Source organism: Triturus cristatus, chromosome 1_2, assembly GCF_964204655.1.
Source record: "Triturus cristatus chromosome 1_2, aTriCri1.1, whole genome shotgun sequence".
Taxonomy (NCBI): domain Eukaryota; kingdom Metazoa; phylum Chordata; class Amphibia; order Caudata; family Salamandridae; genus Triturus; species Triturus cristatus.
In genome coordinates, this window is record NC_140580.1 from 109,305,305 (window position 1) to 109,326,347 (window position 21,043).

Here is a 21,043-nt window from a genome sequence, read left to right on the forward strand (position 1 = left end):
ACAATCGGGAGCATGAACCAGTGGCGTAGCAAGGGTGTCATGGAGCTAATGCAAGCAAACCAAATGGTCCCCTTTATTAAAAGACAACCATAACTGCAGTGCAAATAGAGCAAGACTAGCCGTAGCGGAATCCGGGCGTTTCTCTGGTGGGCCGCCAGGGTTGGGGCTGGTTTTGGAACTCTGGGGGGGAGGGGCGTTTTTGTTACTGAGGGACGGTTTTGCAGCATAGGTGCAATATCGCCCCCTGTAACAAAAGCGGTGGCGGTGAGATGCGAGTGGTGCTTCCAACTAGCACCCCAACCTTCCCTCAGCCCCCTGGGGCCAGCCGAGCTATCTGCCAGAGCCGGTTTCGGTTCCCAGTCCGGCCGCGGGGGCAAAAGACCCCTCCAACTGTACCATTAATAATTACACATCTTCTTTTTTTAAAGATATATATTTTTATTGGCATTTCTGTAAAGTGCAAGGCTGATCAAGTCAGGGATACGGTTACAATAAAAAATGCAGTCATATGAGTGCAGGCACACTATCAAAGAATTTTCGTGCAATGCAGCATGCCAAGTCGTGTTAACAACAATCGCCTAAGACAGGCTCAGCTGGAGACAACACATACCACCGAAACTGTAAATGAGGTAAAAAACTAAAACTATCTTCTCTCGCCTCCTTCCTCCCTACCTCCATGGCCGGACTGGACGTAGCAGGCACCAGGCATTTCCCCAGTGGGCCGCCAGGGTGGGGGCATGTTTGGGGTCTCTGGGGGCTGTTTTTGTTACCGGGGACCGGCAATATCGGACCTTTGTAACAAAATTGTCCGAAACCGACCGTACCGAGCAGTTTGCCAAAGCCGGTTTTGGTTCACAGACCGGCCCTGCCTTCCTCCATTGTTAAATCCAACCAGTGTGGCTCAGTGGCACCTTTCTTTATCCCATTGTACCATCTTAGGGCAGTTATGTGCAGCCCATCTCTCCCGCCCACTTGGCTGCAGTCCAATTTACCTCATGTACCTCTTATATAGTGTTGCGTCAAAGGTCCCCCGTTGCCCTCTGACAGGTCAGGTGGGGGTCTGACATCAGGAGGATCAGTCATAGCGTTGCATCAGAGGTCTCCCTATGCTCTTTAACAGGCCCCTCATGGGGGTCTGGCACCAGAAGGATCAATCAGGGTGTGAATCATGACTTCCCATAAGAACAGATCATCTGCCAGTTTTTCATCGCACCTCATCTTTCTCATATGTACCTCTTTCGCTCCCGCCCATTCTTTCAAATCGCTTTGCCATTCCATTATCTGGGGGGGGGGGGGGGGGTGAGGGCTCAGCCATCTGATGGAAATGCACTTCTTAGCTAGGACCCTTAGCAAGGGCCATGCAGAGCATTGTAAATGTTCTATTCAATTTCTTTTTTTTCACTCTTGTGGAGCAGATTCATTTCAAGCCTGTAGCCCTGCTGAGCTGTTCTAACACCTCTACCCAGAATTTCATAATTAGCAGCGCCACACCACATGCAAAACGTCTGCCAGTACACTCCTATAGCGCAGACACCCCAGGTCCCTCTCCAGATTAATAGCATATAACTGCTTATAGGAAAGATAAGCAATATAGATGATATTGTATGATATATGCTTAAACCGTGCGTAGATCGATACCTCTCACATTCCACCATGTATTCTGGCCCATTCCTTAACTGTAATAGGGTCATCATTAAACTGTTGCCATGCATCCTCAGCCTTCAGGGCTGCCACTGGCTTATCAGCCCGCGGCGTCTGATATAAATGCATGGTTAGCCCCGACCCCTCTGCCATAGATAACATGGTGACCATTGTTTGCATGGGTTTAGGAGCTTCGGGGAACAAAGGCCAGATTTTTCTGGCTGTGGCAGTGATTTTTGAGTACTGGGGAATCTGTCTGGGCCCCAGTTCAAAAGTCTTTAATGTGTCCTGCCTGATGATGATAAACCGAGCTACAAGATATAGATCAGACAGCGTAAGACATCCCCTGTCTCGCCACCAGGCAACAGCCATGTTTTTAGCAATCTGCACAAAGGGTCTCATCATCCTAGCCTCCAAATATGGCGTATAAGGTGCCCTGCGTATCACTTCCTGAACCATTCTCTCCCGGACTCGGCATACCAGTCTAATAACATGCGGCAATGCCTCAGGCACTCTTCTCCCTCTCATCAGAAGGGCCGGGGCCCTCAAATTACTCTTGCCATATGTACCTGCAAGTAGAGTCTTTTCCCAATTGCCTTCCTCATCTAGCCAGTGGACTGCATGCCTCAACTGGGCTACTAAATAATATAATTCGAGGTCTGGTATCTTCATTCCCTCTTTGTCCGATTCTAGTTTGAGTGTGGCTAATCCCACTCTGCATCTTTTCCCTTCCATAGGAGCTCTATCAAAAGCTGATCCGATTTGCGGAATACTCCATGGCAAATATTGTGCATGATGCTCTTAAGCACATATAGGCAGAGGAGCAACACTGCCATTTTGATCAGTGCTATTTTCCCCATCAGGGAGAGTTTTAAAGTATTCCAAAACCTAATAGAAAGGCAAAAGTTGCTGATGACCCTCCCCGGGTTCAGAGCACGTGCGATGTGGAACCCAAGATTGCGAACACTCTCCTTTTTCCAGGAGTGATTCTCGGATTTCCTCCTTCAACTGTCCGAGTGGTAACAGGGCGGATTTCAAATGGTTAATGTGCAGCCCCAAACTTCTTCATGAAGTTCAGGAGAATCTGAACAACCCGGTGCATCACCTGCCAAAGTCGACACTCTAAGGGCTCCATCGCCAGGGCAGACAGTACTGGGGGGACAATAGGCATCCCTGTTGCATACACCTGTGAAGTATTATCTTGTCAGAGACATATTTCCCAGTCCTGACTCATGATATCAGTTGCATGCACAACATTTTGTTGCATTGGACATGTTTGGGCCCAAGTTCCATTCTCTCCAGCACTTTTGAGATACACTCCCAGCCTACAGAATCGAAGGCCTGTTCTATATCCAGGAAGGCCAGTGCGTATTGATAATTTTCCAGGCAGGGGGAATGCAAAAGGTGCGCTAAGTGCCACAAGTTACAGAGTGTATTCCTGGACGGGATAGACCTGACTAGTCAGAGTGGAGATACTTGGGTAAACGTGCGACCAGGACGTGACTGAGTATTTTTTGAGCAATGTTTATCATTGATAGGGGGTGGTAGGAGGCAACATTTAAAGGGTCCTTCCCTGATTTTGGTACCAGGACAATGAGGCCCTTCCTCTTGGAGTCCGGGAGCACTCCACTCTCCAAGACCTCCAGATAAAGCTACAGTATTCTGTCAGCCAATTTCCCAGGAAAAGCCCTGAACTGTTCAGCCGGTAGTCCATCCATCTTAGAAGTCTTGAGGGAGTCTATCACCTGTAGGATCTCCTACTTTGTCAGCTATGTCTCAAGCTCCACACGCTCCTCCTTTCCAAAGCTGTGTCATCCTCAGCGCAGTCATGTAGTTAGGAACTGAGGGCTCTGGGGCCAGGCATCAGAGGTGCTCCGCAAGCACTTCGTTTGTGGACTGCTGTGTATAGGCCTCCCGTCCCGTGTTATCTCTGATAGACAGAATGGGCTGCATGTAAATCTCATTTTTGATCAACCTGGCCAGCATGCATCCTGCCATATCTCCATACATGTGTAACCTTTGCCTATAGGAGAGCCGCACATGTTTCTCTAATTGTTCCCATAGGTCATACACACACTGGCTCTACTCCATTCCTGTCAAGCTTCCTGATTGGTCAGCAGGGCTGTCTCCAGTGCAGCCAATTTCCCTTCCTGGAGCATCAGGTCTCGCTCTAATTTTTGACATGTACCTGTAGAAGTAGCCAACAGCACTTTCATCGCATCCCACTCCACCGCTATATGAAACGTGCTATCCCAGTTTAATATAATGTAATCAGTCAAGGCCTCTGCCAGCACCCCCTTAAACTCTGGATCTGGCAGGTCTCCCTCTCTCATTCACCATATATGAAGCATCCATCATGTCGCAAGGAAGGCGCACTAAGAACGCTGAAAGCAGCAATGCGACACTTCTCAGTGCGCCCTCCTTGCGACATGATGGATTCATCATATTTACTGTGTAATGCATTATGTCTCAAGGAATGACAGATACGTCCATCAGCACAAAAGTGGAGCATTGATGGGGTGTGTCTGATAACGGACGCAACTCCAGTAATGTGTCCTTTCACATGGGGCAAGCCCCATGTGAAAGAGCCTGCGTCACACTTACGCCTGCCATGAGACAAGCTTAAGGTTTTGACACATTGGCGTCCTAGAAGTGGCGCAGTGAAATCTTATAGATAGGAGACACAATGGTTACAGGGACGTTAGGGTGAAGTAGTATCACTAATTACTAGTTACACCTAGTATACTAATGTAACTTTTGTAGTAGCTTAATATATATGTTTAACAATCATAAACTCTTAGAAAACACTTACACTCACTGTATGATGCCACCAGTGATGTCATTTGAGATGTCATCAGTGATGTCACTGACCATGTCATGAGTTATATAATATGTGTGGTCATAAGCAGTGCATTGCGCGGGTGCAAGTTATATTTAACTCAGGTGACTATAACTGCTGAATTTCTATTGTTTTGTACGAGTGAAAGCTGAACCTAACTATAACATCCCTGTGACCTTTGTTTTTTTTCAGTGAATTTCAATGTTTTTTTTAATTCTATTTCCTAACTATAACGTCCCTGTAACTTTTGGTCTTTTCAGTGAATCTCTAAGGTTTTTTTTAGTGTTGTTTACTAACTATAACATCCCTGTAACCTTTGTTTTTTAAGAGAATTGTTTAAATGTTATTTCCTAACTGTAAGCTGTAACCTTTTAGCAGCAGCGGTCCGTGGAGGGAGTTCCGTGGGGCGGAAAGGCGGGGCGGGGAGGGGCAGGGTGGGGGGTACTAAACACCGGAATATGGATAATTGGAGGTAAGTAAACAATTGAATAAATAAAACGAATTTCGTAGCGCGCGCTGCACCGCATTTTGTGATGCAGAGCGTGCTACGAAATTCGTTTTATTTATTTAATTGTTTACTTTCCTCCAATTATCCATGTTCCGGTGTTTAGTACCCCCCACCCTGCCCCTCCCCCGCCCCGCCTTTCCGCCCCACGGAACTCCCTCCACGGACCGCTGCTGCCTTTTAGAGTGATTGTGTGAGTGAGTACATGAGTGTCTCAGTAGGTGTGTGAGTGCATGTGTGAGTATCTGAGTGTGTCTGGGAGTGTCTGCAAAAGTGTTTCACTGTGTGTGTGAGTAGGTGTGTGAGTATCTGAGTGGGTCTGTGAATGGGTACATGAGTGTCTGAGTGGGTACATGTGTGTCTGAATGAGGGTCTCAGTGGGTCCATGAGTGGGTGTGGGTGTCTCAGTGGGTCTTTGAGTAGGTGTATCAGTGTCTGAATGGGTCTGTGAGTGGGTGTGTGAGTGCATGAGAGGGTGTCTAAGTGTCTGTGTGGGTGTGTCAGTAGCTGTGTGAGGCACAAAGGAACCGCACCTGCCCCTTTATCCAACAAGAGTCCACAGTTTCCCACAAAATAACTACCCAAGTGGAGTACTTTCTATTGGCTAATTACACAGGGCTAACTCCTTGGGGGAGTGTATTCTACACTAAAGCTGCATAATGGAGCACAAGGAAATGTCACCAGTGACCTTGTGTGCGTTTTAGCAATGTGATTGTACCTGGTGAGTCTTTATCCAGAAATATGTGATAACATGAATCCTCCTGTTGAGAAGACAACCAGACTACAAAGAGGCAAATCTCTACTAAACAAGGGTCTTTTCTCTTAACTATATGAAGTAACTGCTTCTTTGGTTGGTGGAAATATCCTCATATTCCTTGGCATCAAAAACTCCTCAGCAAAATCAGTGGGAAACGCTCTTGGCGGCCGCTTGTTAAACTGTGCATCATCCTGGCAAAAGGAAGGAAGACCTTTGCATGCTACAAAGGTGGACGGGGCCAAATGGGCGAAGCTTCCAAGTGATTTGCACGTTTGCATATTCGTACTGATTTAAAGGAAGAACCATCAACTCTGCTCTCACCAGGATAGGAAAACAAAGAACCCACAGAATCACATACAGATTATGCTCTAATAGATCAACGATGCAGTCACCTCCACAAAGCATTTCAGATTGCTTTTTCAATATAGAATTACTGAGAAAACAAACTTGCTTTGCCTTTACCAAACCCAGGAGTTAGGGTCATTTGTCCTTTACGGGAGTGGAGCTTAGACGGGGGCACCTGCTATGTTTATATTTGTAAGTGCCTCACGTTGAGGTTTAATTTCTGTGAAATGAGCTTTAGACCCAAAAGGGCCATGCAAAAACATGATGGGGAGAGGGCCACATGGGTGACCCGGCCATAATTCAATGGGGAGAGGGGCGAAGTGGCCCTCCTCCCTGGTCTGATTTTGGCCCCTGGGATACCATCCCCCGGGCCCTGGAGTCCACCCAGGGCACTCAGTGTGCAGGATGAGGTCTGCGGGGTAAGCCTCCAGGCCCCGCATTCCCAGCGGCTCCCCTGCTGAAGCCGGAATTGCTGTTGCACACAGGGAGCTGCTTGAAATGCAGATCCCTGGGTACAAGAGCAATAGTTTCATCTCTTTCCCTGCCCGCATGTCTGCGGGCAGCGAGAGATTAAATCTCTGCTTCCAGCAAGCGGTAGTGGTTTGACAGCTCCCGCTTGCTGGAAGAAGAGTATTTCGTTTTGCTTGGCGGAGCTGTCCAAGCTCCCACCAAGCAAAAGCAAACAGCTATGTCCCGATGTGGGCACCCCGGAACATAGCAGGAACCGGCTTAGGGGGTGGCGGTCTCTAGAGCCATCAGTGGCTCCAAGAGGCGGGCAGCGCAGCCCCCTCCTTCTGTTTGTACGGACTGGCCAGACTGGTCCTGGGGTGGTGGTGGCCCCTGGGGCTGTATATGGCCCAGGAGGAGGGCCGTGCGGACCCCTGCCTCTTTTTAAAAACAAGAATTGTCCCTGGTGGAGTTGGTGGCCCCTGGGTCAGTGCGATCCACGCAGCCCCATCTACCAATTGTATATTTAACACCCCACGAAGGTGGTGGTTCCAGGAGCCCCCCACATTAATATAAACAAGAACCCTGGTGAGGTGGTGATCCCAGGGCATAAACGAGCTCCAGGAAGGGAGGCCGGTGCTCCCCCCTCCTTATTATTTAAATACACATGCTCCCAGGACCTGGCCCACCTGTAAGCAACATTGAAAGAAAGCGTGGGAGACCGCGCTTGGTTTTCTAAAAATTCTGGTGATATTCATGAATATTTGCAAAAATTGCAGTGAATCTAAAAACAAAATGCTTTTTTGCCCTGGCGGGGTCTCTCTGCGAACCTAGTACAAAGGTTGTGGGGGTTAGGGTATTCCTTCCCAGCCCCCTTTTCTTTTTTTGTGGGGGACTTTGCTGCAGCTGAGTCCGAAAGTGGCTGCCAACACTTCCTGGTAGAAGTGTTGGCAGACAGTCAGACCTCTGCAGATTTCCGCACGAGCTCCTCATTATTCGTGAAGATATACAAATTTGGATTTCCTTTATTTTATCCAAAACTACAGAATGTTTTGACACCAAGTAACTGAAAGAGTGATCTGCGAACTAAAAGCTATCTTTCTGCTAAATTCATTGTAATTCCGTCCAGCAGTTCTGGTGTAGTTGTGTTCAAAGCCACTACGGGAACTAACATGGAAGACTGACTTTTTTTTACCCTCCCCCCCTTTTTCTCAGCCCCATGCTTGACGGATCACCCCAAAACTTTCCATGCACAACAAAACCCAGCTTAGAACTTTTTGGGGAAAATGTTGTGAAGAGCCGTCAAATGGCACAAAAGTTTTAGGCTAGTCAAAAACTGCTTCTCCTATGGAAACAAGGTCATAAGTATGACTACCTACTGGTGCCAATAGTTAATATAAACATAGACAGACAGACAGACAGACAGACAGACAGATAGATAGATAGATAGATAGATAGATAGATAGATAGATAGATAGATAGATAGATAGATAGATAGATAGATAGATAGATAGATAGATAGATAGATAGATAGATAGATAGATAGATAGATAGATAGATAGATAGATAGATAGATAGATAGATAGATAGATAGATAGATAGATAGATAGATAGATAGATAGATAGATAGATAGATAGATAGATCATTAAACTAGGCAACTTTCACAAAAATAAACTATGGGGAAAAAATTGCCACAAAAAAGTTGGGTAGAAAAAAGCGCTACGCACAATTAAAGGAACAGCGGCAGGTTGCGACTCTGTGGTAGGATGGTCACAGTTCATGGTCAAAGGTCTTGGTTGTAGGTCAAAGGCCATGCACAGTAGGTTTTATCTACTCAAGGGATGAGTGACATCACCTGTTAGTAGCTTGCACCGGGCTGGTTGCAGAGGCTGACCACAGGCTAAAACCAGTGCCCAAACACGGCAGTGCACTTCCATAGGCTGTCTGAAATAGCAGTGAACAATAAATAGGATAATAAAAAACTAGAAGTTCACTCAAAAACACTTAAAACTGAGTAATGGCTCTGGCTCAAACTCAGAAAACCCGTGAAATTCGCCAGTTATAGTTTGAAATGCACAAACCAAACAGAAAAAACTCATAATATCGAAACTTTAGAAGCCTCACGTTAAATTTCACTGTGGCTCTGTGAACGTATGCAACTATTCCAGGGATCTGTTTTTGACCTCAGTTCCTCCAATTCCCAGTGAGTCTACTAAGTCTTTCATCCTTCCAAGGTCAATAAAATTAGTATCATTGAGTAGGGTAACAATAAAAATCAGTTATTTCAGCGCCAAGTGACCCAAGACTTGGGTAAACATGTTCTTCAAAAATGCACATTTTATGTTTATGGTATATTATGTTTATGCATTTCTCAGCCCACACAGAGGAAAGTAGACTACCATTGGGAAGCACTGGGCTTATTGTTCAATGCCTTTTGGCTGAGGGCGGGGACACACGGCAGCATCCCATTAAGTCTGTGGCAGTAGGATCATTGGCTTCAGTTGTCAGATGCCTTAGGTATTCACCATTATAGATATAAAACATATATTATTATAGATTAAGTAACATTCATGCTATAGATATATTAGTATGTCTAGAATTTCTACGACAGAGGAGGTGTGTAGGACCCCGCCCCCCGTCACACAATCACTGGACAGCACCATCATGTCTATCGCGGGTGAAGTCCACACTGCCTTACCTTTCCACCCACACAGGTCATTTAATGAAAGTGAAGACTTCAACCCTCTGAGCTGTTGGAGATCTTGCGTCTCTCACAACATTTCAAAAAGCTCCTAGGTTCATCACGAACCAAAGCTATTAAACTTGGGAACTGTTTGGTGAAACCCAATCTAGTGAAAATATATGTGACTCTGGGTCAGGTAAATGCATTACCTCTAGCTATGTCTAGGTAAGAAACCTTTAAAGGAGCAACAAATGTATATCCACTAGGAACGGTGAGGAGTCTCCAATGTGGCCAATAGGGCTTAGCGTATCATGTCGTTGTAGGGATTTCTACTAAGGGTAACAATTCATAGCAATTGAAAACAGTGAATATGGAGATTACTCCAATAGCTCATTGGGGTTTGATCATCCTACCTTGGGCAATGGACCATGTTGGTAGTATTAGAGAGGCACCGCTGGAGAACGAACAAATATTGGCAGTGAGTACAAAGGGGACGATACATATTTACACTAGAGAAGCTGCAATAACCTTTTAAAACCAGACGGTGTATTCCAGACACATTTAGGGACGAAAATCACAAATAAGGACTTTTTGACATGCAATTCTAGACATGTGATATTTTGTATGTGTTCTCTACATGGATCTTACTCTATGGGCCAAATACCAACGAGAGATAATACAAGGTGCAACTGACATAAGTCAAGTGAGTGACAGGAAGGCTCTCAAGCTGCAATAGAAAATTGGAAGAAATGTGTTCCCTCCCCTTCCCTATCCTTTACTCTTGTGAATGCTGAGTGCTTGTAAATGATGCTTTTATCAAGGAAGTGCATGTGGTACAATGATGGGTAAAATTAAGATTTTTGGCCAGCATGACACAGGACAGTGACTTTTATCAGGTTTAGTGATTTGCATTTTCATGGTATTCGAAGTTAGTGGAGACTTCAGGGTGACTGCTCCTTTGTGCCCAACAGGAATAAGGCTACATGTTGGCATTCTTCCAGTGTTATTTGGCTACTACCTTCATTTTAAAGTTGAGAAGAAACTTTGATCTGGTTGGAGCTTTTATTTTGAGTAAAAGTATGTCATTATGGGTAATAGTCACGTTTTGATGATGTAACTGGTGACATTTATTAAAATATGGCTGCTTCCTTGCTGTGTTACTATATTAATAAGATTATCTGCTGATTGCTATTTTTACATGCTAACAAAATGAAAAATATTTATAAAAAGCATCAGTTCACACACCGAGATGTAGTTAATGGAAATAGGTTTATGCTACTTTATGTTGTTATTTTTTGTTTTAGCTTTCATTTGTTTGACTTTTAATTGGATTTGAGACTTATGACTTCATTAATATTTACGTGGAGCTGCCCTCAAGAAAAGTCACAGACGGTGTTTTGAAGCAGATCTGTATGGATTGTTCTGGCTTATTAAGACCCACACGGATGAAGAAATATTAAATATATGTGCTCTGTGACCTTGATTAAAAGATGATAGGATGAGGACTATAAGCAGAATTGCCTCACAATTTAGTGACCAGTTATTTAATCTAACTAGTAATTCACTTTGAAACAATGTTTGTACTACTGAAAGAATGTGCTTGCCAGCTGGGTGTCCCTTCCTTTAGGAGTTTCTGCTAGCTCCAGAAACTATGAATATGGCTGATATTCGGGTGGCACTCTTCTGTGGTCTCAGAAGTGATGGCTGGTATTGGAGTAGCATCTCAATGGTCTCTGTAGTGATGGATGATGTTCACATGGCACTCTTCTGCAGCATCTGCAGTGATGCCTGACATTCAAGTGGCACTCATCTGTGGTCTTGAAAGTGATGGTTGTTATTCGAGTGGCACTCTTCTATTCTATTAGCTCAGTGTTGATGACTGGTATTTGAGTGGCACTCTTCTATGGTCTCTGCGGTGATGCCAAGTATTCTTCTATGGATCTGGCAGTAATGGCTGACATTCGAATGCCACTCTTTTATGGCCTCAGCATTGATGGCTGATATTTGAGTGCTACTCTTCTATGGTCTCAGTGGTGATGACTGACATTTGAGTAGCACTCTTCTATGGTCTTTGCAATAATGGCTGATATTTGAGTGACACTCTTCTATGGCCTCAGCATTTATGTCTTATATTTGAGTGCCACTCTTCTATGGTCTCTGCAGTGATGGCTAAAATTTGAGTGGCACTCTCCAATGGTCTCCGCAGTGATGGCTGATGTTTGAGCGGTGCTCTCCAATGGTCTCAGAGGTGGATACTTGAGTGACACTCTGCTATTGCCTCATCGTTGATGGCTGATATTTAAGTGCCACTCTTCTCTGGCTTTGGCATTGGTGGCTGATATGTGAGTGGCACTCTCCAATGGTCTCAGTATGATGGCTGATATTTGAGTGGTTCTCTCCAATGGTCTCAGATGTGATGGCTGATATTTGAGTGACACTCTGCTATGGCCTCATTGTTGATGGCTGATATTTGAGTGACACTTTTCTATGGTCTCAGGAGTGATGGCTGATATTTGAGTGGCACTCTTCTCTGGCTTCTGCATTGGTGGATGATATTTGAATGGCACTCCATTTGGTCTCTGCAGCGATGGTTGATATTTGAGTGGCACTGTGCTTTAGTCTCAGCAGCGCTTGCTGATTTGTGAGTGGCACTCTTCTATGGCCTCGGCTTAGGTGGCTGATAATTGAGTGGCACTCTTCTATGGCCTCTGCATTGGTGGCTGATATTTGAGTGGGACTCTTCTATGGCCTTGGTGGCGGATATTTCAGTGTCACTCTTCTATGGCTTCAGAAATGATGACTGATATTTGAGTGGCACTCTTCTATGGTCTCAGCAGTGATAGCTGATATTTGAGTGGGACTCTTCTATGGCCTTGGCGGCGGATATTTGAGTGCCACTCTTCTATGGTTTCAGCAGTGATGTCTGATATTTGAGTGACACTCTGCTATTGCCTCATCGTTGATGGCTGATATTTAAGTGCCACTCTTCTCTGGCTTTGGCATTGGTGGATGATATGTGAGTGGCACTCTCCAATGGTCTCAGTATGATGGTTGATATTTGAGTGGTTCTCTCCAATGGTCTCAGCTGTGATGGCTGATATTTGAGTGACACTCTGCTATGGCCTCATTGTTGATGGCTGATATTTGAGTGACTCTTTTCTATGGTCTCAGGAGTGATGGCTGATATTTGAGTGGCACTCTTCTGTGGCTTCTGCATTGGTGGATGCTATTTGAATGGCACTCCGTTTGGTCTCTGCAGCGATGGTTGATATTTGAGTGGCACTGTGCTTTAGTCTCAGCAGCGCTTGCTGATATGTGAGTGGGACTCTTCTGTGGCCTCGGCTTAGGTGGCTGATATTTGAGTGGCACTCTTCTATGGCCTCTGCATTGGTGGCTGATATTTGAGTGACACTCCTCAACAGTCTCAGCAGCGTTGGCTGATATTTGAGTGGGACTCTTCTATGGCCTTGATGGCGATATTTCAGTGTCACTCTTCTATGGCTTCAGAAGTGATGACTGACTGATATTAGAGTGTCACTCTTCTATGGCTTCAGAAGTGATGACTGATATTTGAGTGGCACTCTTCTATGGTCTCAGCAGTGATAGCTGATATTTGAGTGGGACTCTTCTACAGTCTCAGCAGCGTTGGCTGATATTTGAGTGGGACTCTTCTATGGCCTTGGTGGCGGATATTTGAGTGCCACTCTTCTATGGTTTCAGCAGCGATGGCTGATATTTGAGTTTCACTCTTATATGGCCTTGGCGGCGAATATTTGAGTGCCACTCTTCTATGATCTCAGCAGTGATGGCTGATATTTGAGTGGGACTCTTCTATGGCCTTGGCGGCGAATATTTGAGTGCCACTATTCTATGGTTTCAGCAGTGATGGCTGATATTTGAGTGACACTCTTCCATGGCCTTCCTATTGATGGCTGATATGTGAGTCACACTCTTTCATTGTCACAGCTGCATTGGCTGATATATTGAGTGGCACTCCATCATGGTCTTGGCAGTGAATGCATAGGGTGGTGCAAGGCTCAGAGGGCTGAAAGGTTGCCAGCAGCAGATTATTGCTCTCTTTCATTTGCTGATACAGCCAATCTGGATTGCTGTAAATTACAATAGCTGTTACTTGAGAGAGGGTTTAACCCTACACGTGCAAATGTGAGCCTCTTTACTAAAAGGTTCCTGGGAGACAGGCAAAATGGAAAATTGATTTTGCAGAGGCTTTATAACAACCACACCATGAGCCTGGTGAACAATGTCGGTGGAGTGAATGATACCAAATCTTGTGACATATTTTATTACTGCAGCCTAGAGATTTCGAATAATAATTGATATAATATGATAAAACTGACAAGTATTCAAATTTCAGATATAATCAGGGGGTTTTGATTGACGATTAAAAAATAATAAACTTAAAATCTGTTTGTAATAAATCGACATACTATCTCCATATTTGCAGGATGAATGTTGACACATCAGCTTCATTGCATATGAAACCAGACATAGTCAGAGAGTGGAAAATACACTATATGAGTGTTGCAACCACATTTTGCACACACAATTATAGACATAGAGTGACAGACAAAGAGGCTAAGGGAACATACAGTGGCATGTATATAGCAACAAACATACATAAGTGACCGCCAAGGACACAGAGGGACAAAAATCCAAACTACAGATCTACACATACAAGCAAAGAGTGACATTGTGTGACAGAATGCTAAACATAGTTGTTTAACACAAAATGACGCCCAACCCACTGCAGATTGTGATCTGGGATCCCTGAGTCTCCTATATAATAGAGATATTCATTGGCCTTCGGCTGAACAGAGGGTCTCTTTGATGCACTGGGGCCCCTGGAAGGTTAGGGGTTGCCCATCACCGCAGGGGCTTCGGGGGCCTGTGTTACACTGCTGTAAACACACAGATGGGAACTGCAACTGACAAACATAGCATACCACTCTTCCATGTACGCACCCAACCAAAACACAAAAAGGTAATGACAGAGAAACATTCTCACACACAAAGTTGGGGTTTCATTGAGTGACAGTTGTGACAGACATGACGTGCCACATAGAGCCATGGACACAGGGAATGACAGTCTCTCTCTGTCAAGCACACATAAAGACAAGAGATGGGCGAGCCACTGAAAGTTTAAGCCAGGCTCATACATGAAGCCTGGCTCAGCTTGAGACCCTGTTGGAACCTCGAACCCATAATGAGCAGAGCTTTCATGTGGCTTCTGCCTGCCAGCCTCCCTCTAGCCAGAATGTAGCTTTGCGTGCAGAGCTACCGACTTTGAAAGTGGGGAACCATGTTCTAGTCACAGCATCCCTCAACATCCTGTGAACCTGGGCAAATCAGTTAATATCCCCGTGCCTATAAACAATGAATGTGACCTTGCATGTCATTGGTGCTCATGTAAAAGGCTCCAATTTCTTCGAGTCCAGTTCCTGCTACATAAAAACTGCAGAAAAATGCACACAGTGGTAAAAAACTAAAAACAAAGCATCAACATAAAGAAATACAAATATATAACGATTTACTGGCTGATCTGTACAGAGTAAAACCAGAGAACCTGGATAAATAGCAGGTTCCCTGCTTAAATTGTGTGATCTCAATCAAAAAATGTATTTCCCCAGAACTCCTTTTTTTCATTATCGCATATGATAGCATTTTCAACTATGTGAGTCCTGAATCCAGTTGTACAAATACCTATTGTGTTTGATTTAATAGACTATAATGTCGCTCAATAGTTTGGGCCACACGCAGGGTTTACATTACAATTATCCTGCCTCTTAGTTCACTAATCGTTCATGTTTAAAACTAGCATTTTTAATAAGTACGTCAGTGCAGTGCTACAATGTATCGTTTTAATGTCAAAGCTTCCATATTACAGAAAGCCACAATTTTGAATTTTGAAGAGGCATTATTACATGTTATTTAATGTATGTTGCATGATTTACATAGCAAACATTTTCAGGGCTGGGCTCGTGCAGGGGCTTTAAGAGCCGAGCCAGAGCCTTGGCTTGGCTCTGGTTCGGCTCCCCCTGTTCATTTATTCGCTCGACCACCTCTAATTAAAAAAAACACACACGAGCCCACTCACAATCTGTCACACAAGCAGCCAGAACTATGGGCAGTGACAGATAAGGAGGTTACAGAAACACAGGGAATGGCAGACAGATAAAGTGACGGAAACAGTCTCACACAAACAGTCGGGCACAAGCATGAGGTGGCACAGACACACACACAGACACAGTTTCATACACAATGCTAGATAAACGCAGTGAAACAGATCTACGAAGTGAAATAAACACGGTCTCTTACGGTAAAAGACATACAGGGGGACTGACGGACAGGCCCTCTCACGTTTACACGCAAACACACACGAACGCACATATACAGCTAATACTTGTCTGCAAATACAAACCCACGCGCACTGAAGTCAAAGTTACACCGAGTGACGGGCATACAGCGTGATAGGCGCGCAGTATTCCATGCGCGCAAGCACACAAAGTCATGAACACTAAGCGACAGCTACAGAAAGGGGTCCACGCACAATCCCACCTAGAGGTGCACAGCTACACTGACTGAGCGGCCGAGACCCCGCGGGGACGCAGAGGGACCGACTGACTGACATAGAATGAAGAGCTCAGCTCAGAGAGTCACGTGGACTGAGGGTGTTGTACGCCGATAGTGAGCACACATACAAACACGTATAGAGTGAAAATAGTACAGACACACAAATGTTGCGAGCGACAAATACACAGAATAATAGACATAGATCTTGACAGAGGGCATAGCTGAGAGAGAGGCAGGCGTAAATACACAATCACTCAGCCCACCAGGGACACAAAGAATAACAGGCAAAGTGAGTGACGAATACAAATACACAAACACGCGCACACAGAGTCGATGACAGGCACAGCGGATGACAGACACCCACACACAAATATAGGAAGAGCGAGGAAGAAAGGAGCGCACACCCGGGCGGCACAGAAACTTGGCCAGTGAAAAATGAAGACGCGCCCTCTCTTTCTCTCTCTCGTACATACAAGCGCACATAGTGGTCAGCACAAGAGACAATCACACAGAGGGAGAGGCATAGAGTGATTGGGACACGAAGAGACACATCCCTGAGTGTGACCCACACCAATAATTAAAGGGCCATAGTATGACATGCACACAAAGTAGGAGATGCGGAGGGTAACCGACAGGGAGGGATAAACACAGGTTAACAGGGCGAAATATACTCCCCTGACCATTCTGCACACATACACAACAATTGTGGTTATACAGTGGCAAATAAAATAGACACAAAGAGAAACACCGTCGCACATAAGCGTACGTCCAGGTGGGCAGAAACAGCGGCAGGCACACAGAGGGTACAATCTGAAATTCACACGGCAACGCGCGCAGACCAGAGCGGCACACACACCCCACACACTGACAGACACACCCAGCTCCCATTAAACACCCCAGCTTTCCTACGCCCCGCTTCCTCCTCCGTGACTCTCGGTATTCCCCCCCCCCCCCCCCCCCCCCCCGTCATACTCACGTAAGCAGGGTCACACCTGGTCGTTCGCTGCCAGGCAGCGCTCTCGGGCAGCTCGAACGCTAAGTAAAGGCGAGCGAGGCCGGGATGCGGTGTGACCTCGTGGTAGGTGATGGAATCACCCATTTTAGCATATCCTGAGCCGTGCACAGCCCCTCAAATTTTGGGAGCAATGCAAATACCTCCACCACCCCAATCAATCTCCACCCCTTCATCCCGCAAGAGGGTCTTCCCCAGTGCTCTGCTCACGCCTCCGGGCTCGGGATGCCTCAGGTATCCTGTGTCTCGGGTTCCTGCGGCCATGTATTGATGCCCCTGGCGCGGCTCGCTAACCCCAGGCCCTCCTCACCAGGGCAGTTCCGCCGGTCAGAACCAAGTATGCGCTCAGATCAGCTCACCTACTGCCGAACACACGGGCGGCCGGGCCTGTGGAGAGAGGGTAGAGGCGGCTGATTACGCGCCTTGTATAATGTAGGACGCAGGCACCAGAAGTCCTACATGATACTGTTGTGCAAATTAAAGAATCAAACAGGCACAACTGTTTTTCTAAGTACTACCTTACATAAGGTTACATATGGAATTTGCTCACTCATATGTTATATAATACATTGGTGTGTAAGTGCAATTATACTTCTACAGGTAAATTCATACTTACTTATTTAAATGTGTGTAATATGCATACTTGTCTGCAAAATGTCTCAGTGAGTTAAGCACTCTTTGCTGACATCATCATAAGCGACCTACGGATTGGAAGTCTGAACCCTCGCAGGGTCCTTGGTTACTAAAAAGAGCATCATTCTATTAAAAAATAGTCACACTTGCTATTTACAGTACTTTTGAAAGGCAGCCTTATTAAACTAATACACGAAAATAAATTAATTCTACTATGTTTGATCCTTAGAAAAAACTTGAATCAAGCTAAAAAAGTAAATGGTTTGAGTAAAACTTTGGTCATTTTACAAGTGTACGAATTATTGATGCTACCCACCAAAAAAGCGCTTTGACACCTCGCCAGGGGTAGTAAGCGCTTTATAAATGCAATTACAATACAATACAATCAGACACATCCCGAACGCTTTTGAAGTCTAATCTTCCAGCATTTCTGAAGTGCGCACAACTCTGAGTAAGTGCACATTGAGTTTACATGTGATCATAGTTGATGTTGACAGTTCGGACTTACCTTACATGTTTTGCTTTCTCTAGAGTATCATTAAATTGTTCAATAAATTACATAGACACGTTGTAAACTATGAAACCGTTGATAATGTTCACCAAACTACTCTGTCCATCACTTTAAGCTCTCGAGGGCTAATTTTCGATCTGATGAGGATGGGTCAAGGGTTGTAAATCATATAGGGGCAACACATGATTTTGGAATTTCTGATGCAAAACACTCAACAATTTAACAAAAAGGGTTTTATTGCTTAAGACGGAGGAAAAACATTCTGTTTTACTAAACAGCTGTGGCTCTGTTGAATACGTCTGCCTGATCTGGGTGGATATGCATGGGATGGTCATTGGAGTGGGTGGAGGCATAAAGGGGCCACTAAGGTCAACTTTGCCCATCAAAATCCAAGCGGGTAGGCTTTTTTAAACACATTACAAATCAATTAAACAGATTAACACTTGTATAGCATCAAGAGAGGGGCTATTGTGCAACACAGATAGCTTTTTTTCAAGTCTAGCCTTTGAGGCAGAATTTGCTGTTTGGCTGGACTATTTTTTGCAAACAAAATCAGCATAATATGTATACTTAGAGGGTATTTTGGTCAGCAGGCTTCATCCATTGGTCTGTTGAATTGTCATTCACATCTTGCTTCCGCCCACCACAGCATACAGCACGGAGTAATGGCTCAGCCCACACTATTGATTGGTTCCTCTCACTTTGAGTGTCTACACAAAAAGCTTGGACGCATTGTTCACATCTGCTTAACATTTTTTCCTTTCTCTACAGTGACAAAGCCCTTTCAAAGTGTACTTTTCCTTCCCTCCCACTCTTCTACAATCCCAGTTTTGTAAGTCCCTTCAGTTACATCACACCTGTGAATAACTTCACCAGCCCTGGCAACCTTCCCCAAGTTGAATCATTTAGAAGCCCGATTGATAGTAGACAAGTTGGGTGTGAATGTCACATCCTGTCTCTACTGGACCCTGGTGTGTAATGCCCAAGGCTGCTTTTAGTGCCATGATACAACTGGAAAAAGGACTTAGGACTACTTGAAGAGGAGGAGTGGGCCGAAACATTGATGACCCCACTGTAATTAGCGTTATCTCCTACACTGCAGTTAATTCACCTTAAATAATGTGATAGGGTGTATTAGACCCTAGGAACAGATGTTGAAATTGAATGAAAGCCCAATCCTTCACCACCTTCGGTGCCATAAACAAGTTGGAGACTCTTTCCATGCTGTCTAGGGGTGTGAAGTGATTCAGGACTTCTGGCAGAAAGATACCTGCACCCTGTCCCAGGTAATGTGAAGGTGGGTTACATTTTTCACTGAATTGGTGCTCCTGTGCATCATGGAAGACTTGGGGTATACAAGAGGTGTTCACTCTTTGGTAGGGATGAGTTACCCTAGTCAAAGAAAAAAAAACGAAAAACTGATGTTCAATGCCTGTTCCCTCTGTTGGGGAATGGTTACAATGGATCGGTGGATGGGCGCTTACTGCTGGAGGACTTTATTTATTGTGCAAACGGCTGCCCTAGGAGTTGCTTGCATTTGGAGGCAATCATGGAGTCATTTCCACCTCTCTACGTGATGATTTGATCTTCATTCAAATCTTAATGTTCCTGTGCCATTTGTGTTTGTTTTCCGCTATAGGTGTTTATGTGTTCCTGGATTGGTTTTGCTCCTCAGTGTTTCAGGTCACTGATTGGTTTGTGCCTGTTGTATGATTTGGTTAGAAATTAAAATAAAATTATTTAAAAAGAAATGACTGTTGTTTTCTTTTCTTAATTTATTTATCTTTCTGATGGCGATTGATTTTCATTGTAAGATTTCCTCAAGATCTTTTTACCACAACAGCACTCTCGCCCGTCTGCCTCACGTTAATTCTTTTCCCCTGCATTTACAGGGCACATTTCTTGTAGAGACAGAGACAGGTGGGGTGCTTTCCGGAAGTCTCTAGTCCTCTGAAGAAGAAACATTCGATTCCGTCTCTATAGTCGGAGAATGAGCACTTAGCCAACATCCCCAAATTCAAAAGGACACGCACAGGAGGACGACGATTCTCGGTTCAAGCGGCCACGGGATGGAACTCCCTCTCACGCACCCTCAGACTGGAATCCAGTTACCTGGTTTTTCGCAAAAAACTGAAAACGCACCTATTCCCGAAATAAATGTCCCTCCTCCCTTCCCTTCCCTTCCCTCAATGGATAACAACCTTCTTACAGCGCGGGGATGCCCTTGGGTCACCAGGCGCTATACAAATCGCTAAATAAATAAATAAATAAATAGTCGAGGGTAATTGCTGGGGAAAGGTGTGCTTCCTTTGTGTGAAACTCTTGCCGAAGGTATAACTACTTCCGGTTTATGCTCTTGCTCCTTCCTCTGGAGCCTCCATTGTCTCTCATGCTGATTTCTGTCTGATGTGTATTAAGAGGCTCCGCCATCGTTGGCTACTGGGTTACTAGAGGTTCTTTTGGAACAAGAGAGCGCATTTCCTTTGATTATTCATGGACTTGATCTTTACCATTGTTATTAAGCTTGCCAGTAATGTCTTTCACTTGTCCTTGAGCAGGGACAGATTGCAACCCTGGAATGTGTGAAAAGTCAAAATAATCTTCCGCAATTAATTTACAAGCTTTTTGGCAATGAAATAAATGTTCGGGCATCCTTTCCACATTTCCAATCTATTTTTCTTTTCACTCACCGGATTTTACTTTATAGGTAATTGCTGGTTTGCAAACTGTTCATTCTATTTCTCAAACCAAAACTGAAACATTATGGGAAATCAGCAAAAATGTCTGTTCTGTCAACCACACTATAGCTCATGGTTGTGGACTGTTAACAGCATTTCACCACCAGTTTAAGACTGTTCAATCACACTACACTTTCTAGCCAGAGCAGGTTAATCATAAAACACCCATAGCACATGGTCACCTGCAATATATCAGCTGGTGATCAACTGGTCACACTACACTTTCTGTGAAGGTTCTCCCAACTCGGGGAACTGGGCCTGTGGAGGCTGAGCCGGGCCTGAACTTGGGATCGCGGTACATTTTGTTGTGACCTTTTGGATAGGGTCGTTGGAGATTGGT